Source organism: Pimephales promelas, chromosome 10 (genome assembly GCF_988280905.1).
Source record: "Pimephales promelas chromosome 10, fPimPro1.hap1.1, whole genome shotgun sequence".
Taxonomy (NCBI): Eukaryota; Metazoa; Chordata; class Actinopteri; order Cypriniformes; family Leuciscidae; genus Pimephales; species Pimephales promelas.
In genome coordinates, this window is record NC_142778.1 from 26,786,987 (window position 1) to 26,804,303 (window position 17,317).

At 37.4% G+C, this 17,317-nt stretch overlaps 1 protein-coding gene across 2 annotated transcripts in view; it reads right to left on the bottom strand.

Moving 5' to 3' along the window:
• Positions 1 to 17,317, bottom strand: part of abtb3b (ankyrin repeat and BTB domain containing 3b) — a 68,861-nt gene that overhangs the window by 29,089 nt on the left and 22,455 nt on the right. The gene's annotated exons all lie outside the window — the stretch shown is intronic.

Consider the following 17,317-nt stretch of genomic DNA (forward strand, 5'->3'; position numbering starts at 1 on the left):
GAATTAAACAAAAATAAAAAAATTATGTACAGTTTAATGTAATTTAACATTCATTAAAGGGTTAGATCACCCAAAAATGAAAATCAAGTCATTAATTACTCACCCCCATGCTGTACCAACCCCGTAAGACCTTCGTTCGTCTTCGGAACACAAATGAAGATATTTTTGATTAAATTTGAGAGGTGGATCACTGCTACATAGGCTGCCTAAGGGATCGGAACTTGACGGCCCAGAACGTCAATGAAGAAAATGTTTAAATATTCCATGTGACAACAGTGGCTCAAGTATAAGTTTATCAAGCAACGAGAATACTTTTTGTGCGAAAAAGCAAACAAAAATAACGACTTTATTCGACTATTCCTTTTCTTCCTTGTAGGCCTGAGACGAGAGTTCAAGAGATTTCCACGACGCATGCGCGAGAAATGCGATCTCCTTCAACTACTTCAGTTCTCACGCATGCATTGTGGAAAACTCTTGAACTCTCGTCTCAGGCTATAGCCGAATAAAGTCAGTATTTTTGTTTGTTTTTTCGCACAAAAAGTATTCTCAAGTTTCGATACCCTTAGGCAGCCAATGTAGCAGTGATCCACCTCTCAAATTTAGCCAAAAATATCTTCATTTGTGTTCTGAAGACGAACGAAGGTCTTTCGGGGATGGTAAATCATGGGGGTGAGTAATTAATGACTTCATTTTCATTTTGGGGTGAACTAACCCTTTAATTGCAGAACCTTTTATTAAAAGCAACTCGTAGCGCATTAAAGACATATCAAAAACACAAACCCTTCCGGAAATTAATATCTATGGGTGCACTGTAAAAAATTTCTTGTCAAATTAACAGTAACTTACTGGCAACAATTATCCAGTACTTGCTGTATTTCATTTAACAGTAAAATTACCGTAACACTAACTACAGTACTGTTAAGCATACTGCAAATTAAAAAACATTATTTTACTGTAATTTCTTACCATATTAAAGTACAGAATTACACTGTTAATTTTTAATAATACTGTATAGTATGAAATGTTATTGTATTTATTTTATAGTGCTACTGTGTAACCTGTAGAAAATCCGTAGAAATATTATTTTAACTGTTAATGGGAAATAGAAAAAAGAACAATTGAAGCTTTAACTGCACAAGGTTTATTGTGTATTTTCAAACACATTAGTACATTTACATAATATACATTTAAATACATTAATACAATTAAATACATTAATAATAAAAATGTAATATAATACAATAAAAATCATGCATGACAATCATGAACAATTATGCATAAATACATGCAAAAATTATCATGAACAGGTAAAATAGAAAAGATTAAAGGGGTGCTATCTATCTGATCAATCTATTAGAAAGATAGTTCATAACAACTCATCCACCCACTCCCTGCTGGGGTAAAACAGCTTAAACTAGTCTAAGATTGTCTATTGGTTTGAGATAGACTGTCTAACTGGTCAGTTGCTGATTTTAAAGGGTTTTTGGCTGCTTTCTATCTAAGGGACCAGATTTGCAGGGCTGGGAGACACATATAAACTTATAAACTATAAAAGCTTTGACGAGTAAACCACCAATCCAGATGAGTATAACAAAATGACAAGTTATCCAGTGTCCTTTAAAAAAAAAAAACTAAACACAAAACAACCTCATCATGCACATGTGCCATGAAAAACTTGCATTGCGGTATTAATAATCATTTATATGCAGACTTATGTTCTAACTTTTGCAATAGGAAGTTTTCTATCCAAGCTTTTATGCAATTAAACCTTAAACTGTACAACAACATTTATTTTCACACAACAATTCTTAACAACTTGCAGATAGACAAAATTCACAGATGGATAATAATCAGTTTAAAATGTTCTCAGTGGGTCAGTACTGGACCAAGGTATAGTAGTAGTAGTTAGATAAATAGAATAATTAAATTAGATTAGATTTACAATTCATCGGTCATCAAGATGGATAGGGGTCTTCTTAACATGCACAGCTCACACCTGTGGAAAAGGAGAACAGACAAGACAGTTAAAATACAGTACGTTTTTGTTATTGTTGTTTTGGCTAAACAGCAAAAACAGACAAAATTATGTCTAAAGTGTAATTCACTTAATACTAAAATCTTGTTTGTTGGACTGTTGTTTAAAATCAATTGTTAAAGTATGTTCATTATGTCCTCGGTTGTATGCTGTGTAATATAATACAATGCTATACTGTTCAGTGTTGTGCATATGTTTATGCCACAAGAGGGCACTAAAGTATAGGCTATGGAGGATGCGTTTGTATTATTATTATGTTTGTCCAAGTTGATTTACCGTAGTTAAGAGGATCATATTACTGAGAGAATCTTCATTACTCTCTGTGCTGTTAGTTCGACCGTGAGACTGATGTGTCAACAGCTGAAATAAATATGCCAAGAACGGCTAAAGATAACTCATCTCTATCGTCCACTCTTTTCTTTTGAATGCAACGCAAGCTGAAACATAACTCAACATCACGTGAAAACGTAGGTTAAATCTTGCTTGTGTGATACATGACTTAAAAAAAGATTGACAAGGCATCGTTCCCTTCAAATGAGTAGGCTACATGTCAGTTTACACATAGTTAAAAAAAAAAAAAAAAAAAAAAAACAATGATATTATAGTCACACGTAGCTTTGTATTTTGGACAAAAATACACTGGGCGCTTTCCGTGGTCCATCAGTTATCACTGAGGTAGCAGTAACGTTAAAGTCCCCGTGAACCGGAAGTTGCAAAAGATTTTTCTCCAGTGCTGTGACGTATTTCCAAGTGAAACGGAATATTGAACAGAGGGCAGGGTTTTACTCTAGCGCTCCTCCTCTCCATCTCTCGCTCATAGCAAACTAACGGTTTAAGGGGAGTGGTTAAGCGTTTCCCCACCCAAGTTGTGAAACCTACGTCATCAGAAAAAGAAACCGTTCCAGACCGGAAGTAACTTTTCAGATTTTGATTAAAGATTACGAAGGTAAAACATTTTTTAAATATATTTTTACTTGCACGGATTAATTGTTCACCACAAGACTAGTAATATGCGCTAACAAAGTAAATAGGTTCAATTTTGATTTCACGGGGACTTTAACGTTAAATGGCGGAACGCCAGGTCAGGATTTACACGAAAATAAGCGTGAAAAAATCAATAAGAGGAATCGGCACTATAATTTAATAACAATAAATCCGAATCCTAACCTTGGATGTCCGATTTCAGGATACATTTATCGATTAGCAATTCCTAACCCCTGTAAGTCATAAAATAATGAACGTGCAGGCGCTTCCACCGACTTAACGTGGTAAATAACAAAATGATTAGACCATTTTGACCGTATAAGAGGTTACATATGAAATATATGTCAATAAAATCACATTAAATCAAGTAAGGCTATCAACATAAAAGAAATCCGCGTCTGACTTATACAGACGTAGAACATTCCGCGGCCACTTCTTTCTAACGTTAACGTAAGTAACTCATATGGTTTGCATAAAAATATGAATTACTAACCAGATGTATGGCGAAAACGTTGCCGACCGACAGCGACGCGATGCACGGCCTGCGTGTTCTTACAGAGGGAAGGGAACTGAAGAGTTCTTCATAAAATGGCAGCTTGTTGTGGTTATTTTTCGCGGTCATTTCGTACTAATGTATTTGAATTTACAGTAATATCCCAAATGGCTACATTGAAGAGTAGCCTATCATATACATATTATATTAAAATGTCTAGAATATATTAAATTGAATATAGAAATCGTGGTCAGCTATTCTAAATAACTTTAAAGTTATTAGCTAGAATCCGTTTGCATACACATTATAAGAATTATATTACTTACCAGATGAAGAAGTTGCAGGTCGGCAGAAAAGACAGCAGCACCACTGACACGACAGAGAAACTCTTCCAAAGTCAAATATGCTCCCATGCACACCCCACTGACATAAATTATGTCATAAATTATGACTGTTAATGGTCAACCAGTGCTACATTTTTATTTTAAATGTAAGAATAACATTAGTAGGCTAGCAATTTTACCCGTGGAACTGTGTGTGGTGTTTTTCGCGGTCAATTGCACTGCTGTATTTAGATTAACAGTAACTGATAATTTCCCAGAATGCATTGCAATTCTACAGTAACATACTGTCAACTGTGTGCACAGTACATAACTGTTGAAAAAACAATTTAATACTGTGAAAACAACTAAATCTACTGTAACTTACTGTACATAGATTATACAGTAAGAAACTGTTGAGAAAAACAGTATAATCCTGTGAAAACAACAGAAATCATTTACAGTGTGGGTATTTCGATCTAATAGACTAAATAAGTTCACGCACCGTCACGCGGAAAAACATACGGAGAGCAGCAACTTTCGTCAGCTTACAGTACATCAAACACTGTGAGTGTGTAATCGAAATCAGGAATGGTGAGACTGTGCTTGGTACATTTTTCTTTTTCAAACCAAACTTGGGTCTTCAGGCAACGAGGTTTAAATCACGTCTGACTTGTGCACTTCCCATAATGCTAACACATAAGGTCAGTATGTGGAGAGTAGGCGTCCTTTTGTAGCTGTTAAATTTTTTTTTCCGATTACCTCTTGAAGTGTTCAAAAATGGACGAGCTCAAAGCATTTTAGACCCCGTTTACCAATTTAGCGACATCCACTTGTAATCTGATCTATGAAAACGCTTCTAAATAACAGATGTGAACAGGGCCCTTTCTCCTATGGAACACAAATGAAGATATTTTGAAGAATGTTGGTAACCAGTTTCGGTTCCTATTGACTCAGTGGAAGTCATTCAGTTTAATCATTTAGTTACCAACATTCTTCAAAATATCTTCATATGACAGACTTTCATTTTTGTGTGGACTATCCCTTTAATAATACTCAGGCAAACTGCACAACAGGTCTCACAGGACTCCCTCCTGGGCGGTAACAGGTGAGAAACGTGCCCGGCCTCTTGTTTTGTCTGCTCACAAGGAGAAAGGGAGGCGTATCACCTTTCTGGACAACCAGCAATTATTTCAAAGAACTGCTGCCTTCTGTTTGTGGAACACGGATTTGCGTACAACTTAATGCTAATGTTAAATGATGATAAAAGTAAGGATTCTGCGTTGTATCAATGCAACAGACTCAATCAGCATTAGAGGGCTCACTTGTTCAGCACTACTACACAGCTCTTCATCCCAGCTCACAGCCGAACCACTGAGGTGAGACTCCGCTAGTGTCTGAATCACACTGGGTATTGTTTTTAACAGGATGGTTGAGCTCCTCGAAAATTGGATTCACTCTCATCATTGTGTTTTCATCACTTCCATTGTTGCCGAACACTCCTGGAGCCGACGACATGCTAAATTATGATGTGGCTGAAACAAATGACTCAATTTTGCTGTCCACTGACAGAGCGGCTTGCGTTTGAACCGACTCATTTACTTCTGCGAGGCAAGTGTAATTTTAGGGCTCTGCCTGAGAGAGAGAATGATGTAAATCCTTAATCGATTCCACCCGGGGAGATATTACGGCAGAGTACTGCATGTTGCTTATTATAATGTATATATTGTAATATATCGCTCAACAGACTCATCATAGGTCTTTTAAAGCAAGTTATTATTATTCCAAAAATCTACCCTTTCGTTATTACTGTGATATATATTTTGCAGTCCATCTTACAGTAAGTGTGTTTTGCTTCGAGGAGGAATAAAAAAATAAGGCGGATCCTGATAGAATTTGAAATCGGTTGCCATGGAAACAAGGCAGGGGTGGAGTGATGGTTACTTGCCTGCGGCATGGGAGGAAGTACAGGTGTTTAGCAATGCAAGACCACACCTCACTGACCTGGGCCTATTACGCTGCTATTGTATTCATGTGTTATACAAACTAATTCACAGTCCTGCAGATGTTCATAAATGTTCATAATAAGATCCTGCTCTCCATTTCCATTGTCTCAGCTCAATGAAGATAGACTGACAGGTGCATAAGATCCTAGATGGGAGTAAAATTCCACCTTTGTTCCTAACAATCTCTTGAGTCCAGAGCTCTTATTAAAACTCTCAGTAGGTCTCTGTGACAGATGAGTGTGCCAGGCTTATGCACAGCCAGCGTGAAACACTTAAAGCAACGGGTGGTAAGACTAGCATCTCGCTCACTTTCCTTTCAGCTCCACTTCCTCAAACATCGGTCAGGGTAAACCTTTCAAATTTCAGTAGGCTATAAAGATGCAGAGAAATGCACACACACACACACACACACCCTTTAAAAACCTGTGGCGTCTTTCCAAGTTCTTGCCTAATTTTGTTCTGTGTGATTATGCTTCAAAAAGAAATTGTGCTAAAACATTTTATGGCAAATTTTCAGTTGGCATGTAACTGTTATTTTAAAGAAAAACAGTTCAAGGTCAAATAAAATGTTATTAGAAAATAAACCTTAAAAAAAGGTTTGGGGTCAATAAGTTTTGTTATGTTTTTAAAGTTTAATGTATTTAATTGATCAAAAATACTGTAAAAACAGTAATATTGTTAAATAATGTTTTAAAATAAAATTCACTCCTATGATTTTTCATCATTACCCCAGGCTTCAGTGTCACATGACCCTCCAAAAATCATTTTAATATGCTGATCTGGTGTTCTCCTTGAGATTTTTATTATATCTTCTTATTATCAATGTTGAAAACAGTTATATTTTTATAATATTTGTTTGTGATCATTTTTCAGGTTTCTTTGGTTAATTAAAGTTCAAAAGAACAAAATACTTAGTAACATTTTAAATCTTTACTGTCACTTTTGATAAATTTAAGGCACACTTGCTGAATAAAAGTAATAATTTCTTTCAAACAAAATCAGAACACATTATGTTATGTTGTTGTCTGTTATTCAGTTGTCAGGCAAGTTGTGAGGGCAAAAATAATTACCTGCAGTTAAATAATTAAAAAGTAACTCATTGAAAAGAAGAAGAAAATCAGTATTTTTTTCAGTATTAAAGATTGCGAAATGTTTATTTTATAAAGAGCAAATAAATGAACTGATCTACTGGAACAACCGAAGCATCAGGGTGCAGGGAAAAAAGCCTAAACCCTGAACCCATACTGCGATTCATACAGCGCCTCCACCACTTAACTCGTGGCTGTAATGAGTTATGGCGATCAGTGTGAAAATGCATTTGCATAATGCTGCATAATAATAAATAAATGATCATGATACCAGGTCATGATGTGAAAAGTTTTTCCCTCAAGCTCCTTATTCGTCTTCCTCATGTGTGTAGAATCTGTGATGCCATGCCACTGCAGATTAAGACCTCACTCGCTCCAGCTCGCTATCCAAAAGGCCTGTGGGTTTGGAAACCATTAAAAGTGTGTCCAAAGTGATACCCGTTCCACAAAGTTTATGATGACATAGGAAAACTGAGAAAAATAGAGCCTCCAGCTTTCCTTTTTCAACTTATGATATACATTTTGTCCTTTTCGACTGTCTGCCGGACATCACTAGATTAATTGAAGGCATTTGATCTTTGTTTATTTACTATATGTTCATATAGTTTCAGTGCAGTATCAGTGAATCTCTTGTCTGTGTTACACACACGACTTGTGCACACTGAAAGACGCTTTAGACAGCGCTTGAACACCAAAGTATCCCAAAGTGCCCGTTTTGTCGGGTATCCTCGCGAGCACAGTCTTCAATGAGTTAAATAAAGTCTTAAAATGAACATAAGGCGATGTGAGTAAATCGGATGTGTCCGCAGGTCTAAAAGTGAATGCAGCCTAATAAATCTGTCACTGTTCTTGACTGAATTGCATTTGCAGCTTTGATAAGGATAAATCTATATTTCATTTAGTATTTATGCAGCAAAGACTGTGAATGTGAGGTGTTTAATAACTTTATCCAATTTCTGTATTTAAAACCTGTTAAAACAATGACTTTTTGTGGCATTTTGGCAGGGCGAGTACAGGGCAACTGGTCTGACTTGGCCAATAGAAAAATACTTATCGCTAAGGCCTGATATATTACAGACGCTAAATTTGACATTTATTACAATAATGTTGAATGGCTACAATTAATTAATACAATAATAATAAAAAAAAAATCAGTCTCAGACTCAGTATTGGTGTCAGTGATAATGGCCTTCATTCATTAAAAATATATGTCATTAAACAAATATTTAAAATATACTTTATGTCTTTATGTTGTTTCTACATTAATTTGGAATGTGTATAATGTATAATTTGGAATAAATGTGAAATAATAAAAATATATTAAAAACTTTAACATTAGGTGCGATTCATTCATGATTCATTCATGTCGTGTTGCTGTTGCATCAGTCAGATCAGGGTAGAACTCAATAATCGGGACAAGAGAGGTCCCGTATGGGACAAATAAATTAGGCCCAATTATCAGGACGTCCCGGCTAATTCGGGACAGTTGGCAACCCTAGTGAAGAGTGAAAACCAATAAAAAAAACCTGGGGGTAAAACAATGTGACATTAGACTACAAGATATAGACCTCGATCCGGGGCTGTGGTTTAGAACCCACATTACAACTGAAGTGTGTTATTATAAGAGTGATAATTCATAACATTGTGATGTAGTTTGTTTTTAAAAAAGCTTTTTGGTTGGCCTCAAATTGCCAAGGGTTTTTTCTAAACAACTGCTGAGCTTATCAAAACACCAGCAGAATCAACGTTGAAAGCTGTTACTTTTATTAAACAAACAGAGCAGACTTTAATGCTATTCAAAGAAATGAGGGAACGTCTAATGAAGGCGTTTGCCATGTCTAAACCAGCTGAGGATTGTGGGTGTAATGGTACAATGTCAAAACCTAATGAATTCACATTGGCAACACACAACATACCATTTTTGGCCAATGGTTTGGAAAACACATCATCCATATTCCACAAGATGGCTTAGATAAGAGGCTCTATAAAATGATATGCATTTCACCTCTAGAATTGCACTACAGAACTTATCGCATGCTTCACAGTTGACCGGTCGACCAAAAGCGCTTTGACAGGCTAACAGGGGGACATTAGAAGAGCTGTGTGCTTGGGCAGTCAATGGGGAGGAACTGTTGGGACATACCAGAGTTTTCCCAGCTTTCCCATGCACGCGTGCCGAGAGTGGATACGCCACTGACCTCAGAGTCTGTATTTAAATCTATTTTAAAGGCCTGTGAAGCCCAGTTTGTTCTCTTAGCCTGAGAATGCAGATTAAAACACACACACATACACACATTTTCTCTCTTTCCAAGCACAAATGTGGAAAAACAACTCCCTGGATTTCTCACAGAGCAATGCCAGAATGCAAAAGCTAGAAAGTGAGTCAAGCCACACCATGTAAACCTACACCCACAACACCTATTACACTCACGCAGCTATGTGCTTGGTCAACTCCTTTACTAACTCTCTGCTACGTTAAAACCCACACATAAGTAAAATAATAGACAGTATTTCTTGTGCAAGATGGTATTTCAGTGACACACTAGAGACTTGTGCAATGCCGTTTTATATACTACGCCCTGCATGAACACCCCCAATATCATTTTAACCATGTAGTGGACAATCGAAACAACAAGAGAGAGTTTTGTAATAGGTTCAATCACACATGCTGAATTATGGCAGCCCCATGCAGATGGAGTCCATATGTACGGCAATAAGAACCAGGAATGCTGCATTTCTGGGGAACGGAGGGAGGAGTTTGAAGAGAGATGCAGCTATGTCTACATGCGTCGTGTGACTGCACAGTATGTCTCCAGGGCTGGCTGACCGCAGAGCTTTAATGGTTTTTGAAATCATCTCCAGGGATTTGCTCTGAGTTGTTCAGTGATCAGAAAGTTGGATCTGTCCACGGATTTGTCACTGACGGCATAAGTCGTGGCCTTAACGGTTAACGAGTCTGACTGGTAGCCCAAAGGTTTTTGGTTCAATTCAAGCAGGAAATGACTGAGGTGCCCTTGAGCAAGGCAACTAACCCAACCACTCCACAGGGCACCACAGAATAACAGCTGCCCACTGCTCTGGGTGTGTATCACGGTTTGCAGTGTGTGTGTTCACTACTCAATACTCTGCTCCTAATGTGTGTGCACTAACTTGGTTCACTATATGGTTTTGGGAATCAGTTGAACTGGAATCAATTGACCTATGGCTAAGCCACGCCCTCAAACGCGATGAGCCAATCACAGTGCGCAGCTAACCCAATACACTCGGACATTGAAATGCATTGCAGTTAGTCAGTTTTCATTCGTTTTTTCACGTCATTTTAAGTTTAAAATGGTGTGCATGGGGTACATGCAACTCCGACAATAGGTTCCCGAGAGGCTGTGTATTTTTTTTACCCTTTCCCAAGCCACATCTCAACTGAGATAAGTGTCTGCTCTGGATTAAGTTATGCGGTAGACCACAACACCAACTAAACGTGGATAAAATAAACAATGATGTCTACATCTATTCGAAGTTAAGTCAATAACGTATTTGAATGTTATCTTTAAAATCTCTAACGTAACGTTAGGTTAGACTAACATCAGAAAACGTTAACGTTAGCTTCTAGCTGCGTTGTACATCATGTCACTTAGCTTCATTAACGTATCTGTAAATAACCCTGATAACAAATGTTGTGCTGAATGATTCATGTAAATACTGTAGCACCAAACGGTAATGGCAACGATATGTGGTTTATCACGTTTACACTGTAACCTGTACATTTTTGCCTGGAGCTGAAGCTTTTCATCGACTTTCTCAACAATAAAATTATTAATATAACCCTCCAATGCATAGTTAAGGCCCTTTAGGTGACTTTGAGATGATATATAATCTTTCTGTCTCCAAAAATCACCAATTGCCTCCTGTGAAACGTCTCCTTCTGTGACAGCTGCCATAGCGCCTGTCCCCGAATGTTTGTTGACTGTGTGTCCGAGTGAGTGGAGGGAGCGTGGCTTAGCCATAGGTCAATTGGTCACGCTATGGTTTTAATTCAATAAAAAGATCTGGTTCATAAGAGTTATTCATTTGGGATTCAAACTACACTGGTTGCATTATAGGTCTTAATTAACTAAAAATAACTGGTTCATAAGAGACATACATTTGGGAGTCAGACTACACTGGTGTGTGTTTTGATTCCCTTAAAAGAACTGGTTCATATAGAGTCATTCTTTGGGAATCAGACTTGTCACCCCATACGTTTCGTCATCCGGTTCCAGAATATTTTAGTATTTACTTCTTTCACTATGGCATCTTTAGAATCAGTGTTGCGTTCAAATCTAAGTTGTATGGAACTATTGTAAATTATAGACTTGCCAAATGAATAAATGTCCTATTGGAAACTCAGTAATCTTCATTGGGACCATTTGTTATTGATAAAAACTTCAAAATAGTATGATTCACACAGGCAGAAATGATATTAATCTCCGTGAAAGCTGATAATAACTGTTATCAGAAGAGATGAAAGGCACTAAAAGACAAACAAGGTTGTGTTTACATGTGGAAACATGCCCTGTGAATGGATGTTGGGTAATGACCATGCTGTGTCTGCCTGCTGCGTGCAACAAAGTGATACTGAACTAAGTGTCTGTGTCATAGCTAGCCCGGATAGCCTGTGCGGTACTTCCCTCTGGAAAACTCTGGAAAAAGCACCACCTCCTGCAGTGACCCCGATTACATCACCAAAACAGCACGAGTTTCGCCCCCCGCTCTCCCCTGCTGAAGTAAGCCTTGCTGTCACTAACAATCATAAACACACGTTTTTCTCTTTTCAGCAATCTGGGACAGCGTGTTATCAGCCGACCCCCACGAAGACCAATCTCCGGGCATTCATCGAGGGGCACAAGGTACACTGTTGAACAGCTCGGAGGAGATGCCAGTGAGCATTCCTCTGAGGAATTCGTATCTGAAAAATCTATTTTATTTTTATTTTTATTTTAATTTTATTTTTATTTATTAGTCCAAACCCATTACTCTTTGCATTCTTCCCGGTGTTGAGTGTTAATTTGCATGCAACTGGGCAACAAATTGCACAGTAATTGTTTGACTGGATCTGCAGGATTCATCATTTTGACTTTGTTGACAGGCACGCTGGGTAACTGGCTCTTTAACGTGGGCCGCACATGACGTCAGATACTGATTTGATTGATGCCTAATGAGGGAATTCTGAAACGGCACTGAAGAATAACCAATCCATCAAATAGTTAAAAACGCATTTGATACTTGAAATTGGCATTGGCAAGTCCACATCTTTTATGATTTCCAGTAAAAGACTGAGCATAATTACGCAACAGTTAATAGTTTCCTACAATTTTCTGATGGCACACCCACTTTTTAACAAGGTCTGCCAGATGGCAAATGGCATTTAATACGATTAAGAACAACATTCATGCGTTGTCATTCATCAGTCTATTTCTTTATCCAGTTACTGCAATCTAAGAGAGTGAAATGTGCAGAATTTTTTACATTAGGTCAGAGGTTCTCAAACTTTTTTAGCCCAATTTTTCCCTATTGATCGGATTATTTCAGGTCTACACCACCCTTTCCAGTTCAATCAAAAATTGGAATGATTGATACGTTTACATGAAGGCTTTTCAGTCCGATTGAGTCACCAATCTGAAAACTAACGAATTGTTGGTTGCATAAACAGCTATTTTCTATGCTGATTTTGAAGGAAAAATTGGTAGTAATCTGTAGAATGGATTTAAAATGTGGTGAAATGTGAGATTAGAGAACTACACTTTTGTTTATGAAAGCCCATTTTTTTACCACAAAGTACAAAATGGAACGGTAATTGCGACTTTGTTTCTTTTAGCTGTGACTTTGTATCACGCAATACAGATCAAGTAGAACTTTGTGAATGAAGGTTAGTCCAGTTCTTTGGAAAACTTCTAAAATCTGATTCCACAAGGGCATGGCTTTGACCTCTTTATTCAGTTACCCAATAACTTCTGTTCTGAACACAGGACTTCTAGGATTATCCACCAATAAAACCTGTCATACACACTGGTGAAATAAGCTTATGAGCTTTTCATAGCAAAATGATTAGACCTGTTCATTTTATGGTGCCATGGCTTATTTCAAAGTAAAACTTTCTGTTCTTGCAAAATCAGCATCAAGAACTTCAGTCTTCATTCCAATTTGTATGCAGGTGGTCACTCACAAATGCATCTTACTTGTTATCACAGCATTCCCTCCAGGCATTATAGCATTACCATCACATTATGACGTATGCTCTCTTCATCTCATACACTAACACATAGACACGTATACTGTGTAAATACACACACAATTGCATCAAGCAATAGCAATGTGATGGGAAAATAAGGAACAGTTTTCTCAAACGTTCTCAACAGAATAGCACCTCATTCACACTTTAACGTTGCAAAAACCCTCTCATACACACAGTATGAATATAGATGTCAAGAAAGAAATTATTATTTTTTTATATGAATAAACTGTGTGGCAAGACCCGTTTGGGGCTCAGCTGGCAAAATATGCTTGTTTAATGAATTTGAATGATGGTGTGAATCAGCTCTGGTGTGTTCAGAGACACACTTTCTAACCTTTGTAAACAAACTATAAGACATTAGCTGAGCTTGCAAAACAACAGCTGGTGCTCCCCTCTACGGCAAGCAGGAGGGCTCGAAGATAATCGTATCCATTAAGACAACAGAGCCTGTGTTTATGGAACAAAAGTGTAAGTATTATTCTGTTCGACATGATCTCGGCTGAGAGGCACGCTGGAAGTGGATCTCCACTAGCGCATTCTGACTCAGTGCTCTGAGCTTGGCTGCGGCTCGCAGTCTAGCAGAAACCAGCTCCAACCCAGAGACCCGGAGTAGATGAAGCGTGTTAACTTGATTTCCAAATGTTCAACTTGCCTTATTCCTCCCCTTTGAACAAACTCCTCAAGCTGAGAGACAAAACTGGGAGAGGTTTATTCAACACATTCATGAAAAATATTATTGGAAACAGCCTCTTAACTACAGATTAAAGTTCAACATTCCCTGCTGTACCTTTTTTTAAAATTCACATCTCAAGGTCAATGTTTAAAGGTAAAAAGTGTTTTAGGCCTCTGATCACCGATTGTGGCTTTCTTATTTGTGTTAGCCAAATACATTAAAGCCAAGCTAAAAGTGTTTCAATAGGCATATTCACATGCATTACATAATGCCGACTTGACTGCCAAAGAGGTCACAGCTAATGTTGTTTGAAAAGAGGGTGGAAACCCCCTAAGAAAATCAGACCAGTCTCCAGGAGTTGTTTCCAAATTTGAAATTTTAGTCCAATCTTGGGTGGATCAAAATAATGTTAAATTTGTGGGGGAAAAAGTTTTGTATTAACAGCTACAGTTTAATCGCATAGATAGCTTGAGCCAATATGAGTCATGCATTGTACTTTAGAAGGTTATTGCAAATAATTTTTTTTGTAAAATTTTAAATAATCCATCACACAAGAATGACTATTTTATATATATATATATATATATATATATATATATATATATATATTAGGGCTGTCAAATGATTAACCACGATTACTCACATCCAAAATAAAAGTTTGTGTTTACATAATATATGTCGGTGCACTGTGTATAATTATTTTGTATATATATATATATATATATATATATATATATATATATATATATACACACACACACACACACACACACATGCATGTATATTTAAGAAAAAAAATATTATTCATATATAAAATATTTATATTTATATATAATATAAATTATATATAAATCTATATACAGTATATACATGAAAATATTTCTTAAATATATACAAGCATATGTGTGTATTTAAATATATAAATAGTTATACACAGTGCACCCCCATTTATTGTGTAAATAAAAACTTTTATTTTGGATGTGATTAATCATGATTAATCATTTGACAGCCCTAATATATATAGGTAAGATAAATACACTTTTTTTCTCAGTGTTTCAGTTTTTAGAAATATTTAATAGGACATTAAATAGTTACTTTCAAAACTGTGTGTGTTTTGTGAAATGACATTCTATATCTCTAAGAAAAATGCAAGTGCAAGGGGGAGAAGATACAACAAACCCTTCTAAACTCCCTATGATGATGTCAACAGCTATGGTAAGCACTTCCTGTGACTAAAATGTTCGTTTAGTGAACTTCTTGGATGCATTGTCCTTGACTTTGCTTATCTGGGTGGTGATCTTCCAATCCTGAGGTCCAATTTGGAATGTTTCTAAAGGCTAGACAAGTACATCCTTCAACACATTTCATGTCAAGTAACAAAACAAATTTAAAATCAATGAGATGAGTTATTTTTTATACTTCCCTGGAGTAGTCTGTACATTAACCAGCACTGCAGAAGTATTACATCATTTCCAGGTTATTCCCTATGTTTCCAATGCAATTTTGCTGTTGGGTGACACTTTTGGTATCAGTGCAGCTTCACACAACTGCTTCAAAATCCATTTACTGAAACTCTGCGGTGGCAGTGACATCATTCAACACTAAATCATAGGCTTAATTCAATTGTGCAACAGACTTTCCATCCTAAAATTGCTGTCATAAACATGTTTAAAAGAAAGATGACTAAAAAGTGTAGCACAGAAATTACAAAACGCTTCCTGAAAGAGTTAATCAACAATATTTCTAAAGGTCGTCTTAAAAAAAAACAGAGTGGTTTAGACACAAAAACCACAAAAATGGCCATTTCTTCAAAATACCAGAAGTGAACATTAAAGCTTGTTGAATTGTTGTCAACAGAAACTGACTTCACAGAAGAACACGTACGTCACCAGGAGTCAGCTTGTACCTTTCGTGTGAAATATCGCCCTGTCATTACTTCATGTGGGTGCCACACCGCTTTGGCATTGTTTACACCCACGAGCAACAGCTTTGAAGATTAGCATGTGCAAGTGACAGCATGTGTTGCGTAAAGGACGACTTCTGCTTCGGTGACAAGCAATACCCCATTCACTTCATGTCTTCCATCCTTCTCATCTTATTGTGCCTCGTTCCCCAAAACTCCCACCTAATCAACACACACTAATAAGCTTAAAGAGAATGGTCAATAGCACACTTTTCAAAAAAACACGATTGCTGCAATTATGAGCAATGAAAGCTCAGTAAACAACAAGACTGAGAAAAGTTCATGCTGTAATTACAAGGTACGCGAATTGTAGAAAATGCCTGAAAAATAAAAGATGTTTTGGAGATACAGAGACCAGCTTAATGTCATGCCATGTTCCAGGCAGCCTGTAACCCGTGTTTTTCCAACTTTATATCCGTGAAAGTGCCCTGGAATGGCAGTCAAACCCGTGACTTCCCACCCGTGAACTCCCAGTACTCCCAGTTATGAGCTCTGATGTCACATAGCCCGCAAAACCATAAAAAAACAACAATGGCAGCCCCTACGGATGCAGTGTTTCTGCAGGCGGTACACGGTGTGAAGGACAATATAACAACTAGTTTTCAGTACATTGAGTGAAAAGATAAATTAATACCAAATACATTTCCAAATATACAAATAAATTAAAATAAAAGGTACAGCTTATCTTGCCTTATGCTCTGTTTTCCTCCTCCATTTCCCTCAAATAAACAAGGAGTAAGCACCTTTGGCGACACAAATTATTACAAATGCGCATTATCCCTGTAAGGTCCGCCATGCTGGTTTGTTTACATCTAGCTACCACAATTCCTTCCGCTCGGGTAGTTTGGCGTGACTGGCCTGGAATGCTAGAAAGTCGTAAGTCGTGGTTTGAAGTCGTGATTTACGTGCTCAAAAACCTGCTTTCTCCATGTTTCTTTGACATGTGTCTCAGTCTCACGCATGCTGCACGCGAGTTAACCATGTTCGACACACTTAACTGGGAGTGGGGCCGTCCGCAGTGTTTTTATCTATTGTAAGCACCGCTCACGTTGTGTTTTCTGCTTTAGAAATGGAAAGAACACAACTCCTCTAGACAATCTCTAGAGGTGCGCCATGGGCACACCGCTTCACCATCTTGCTTGGAGTCAATGTTTGACCTGCTTACATAGTAATGGTTGCTGTGATGTGTGATTGGACAATGGCCGTTTTGGGGGAGGGGCCGGCGAAAGGTCAATTGCGAAAGCTTTGTCGATTTTTCAGAGGTGTGGAGAACGGGAAAGGTTCACCGTTACAGAACAAAGACTAGACCCATTTACCTAATCTTAATTACTAAAACACACATTTTATAGTTCACTGTAAACTTGGGACATTGAATTAACAGAAATGAGGCATTTAGATGCTTAGCTAGGGCTTGGTTAACATGCAACATTAATTTGACCAAATGTTCATATGGTTTGTTAACTTTTCTTGGCTATTTAAAGGGACAG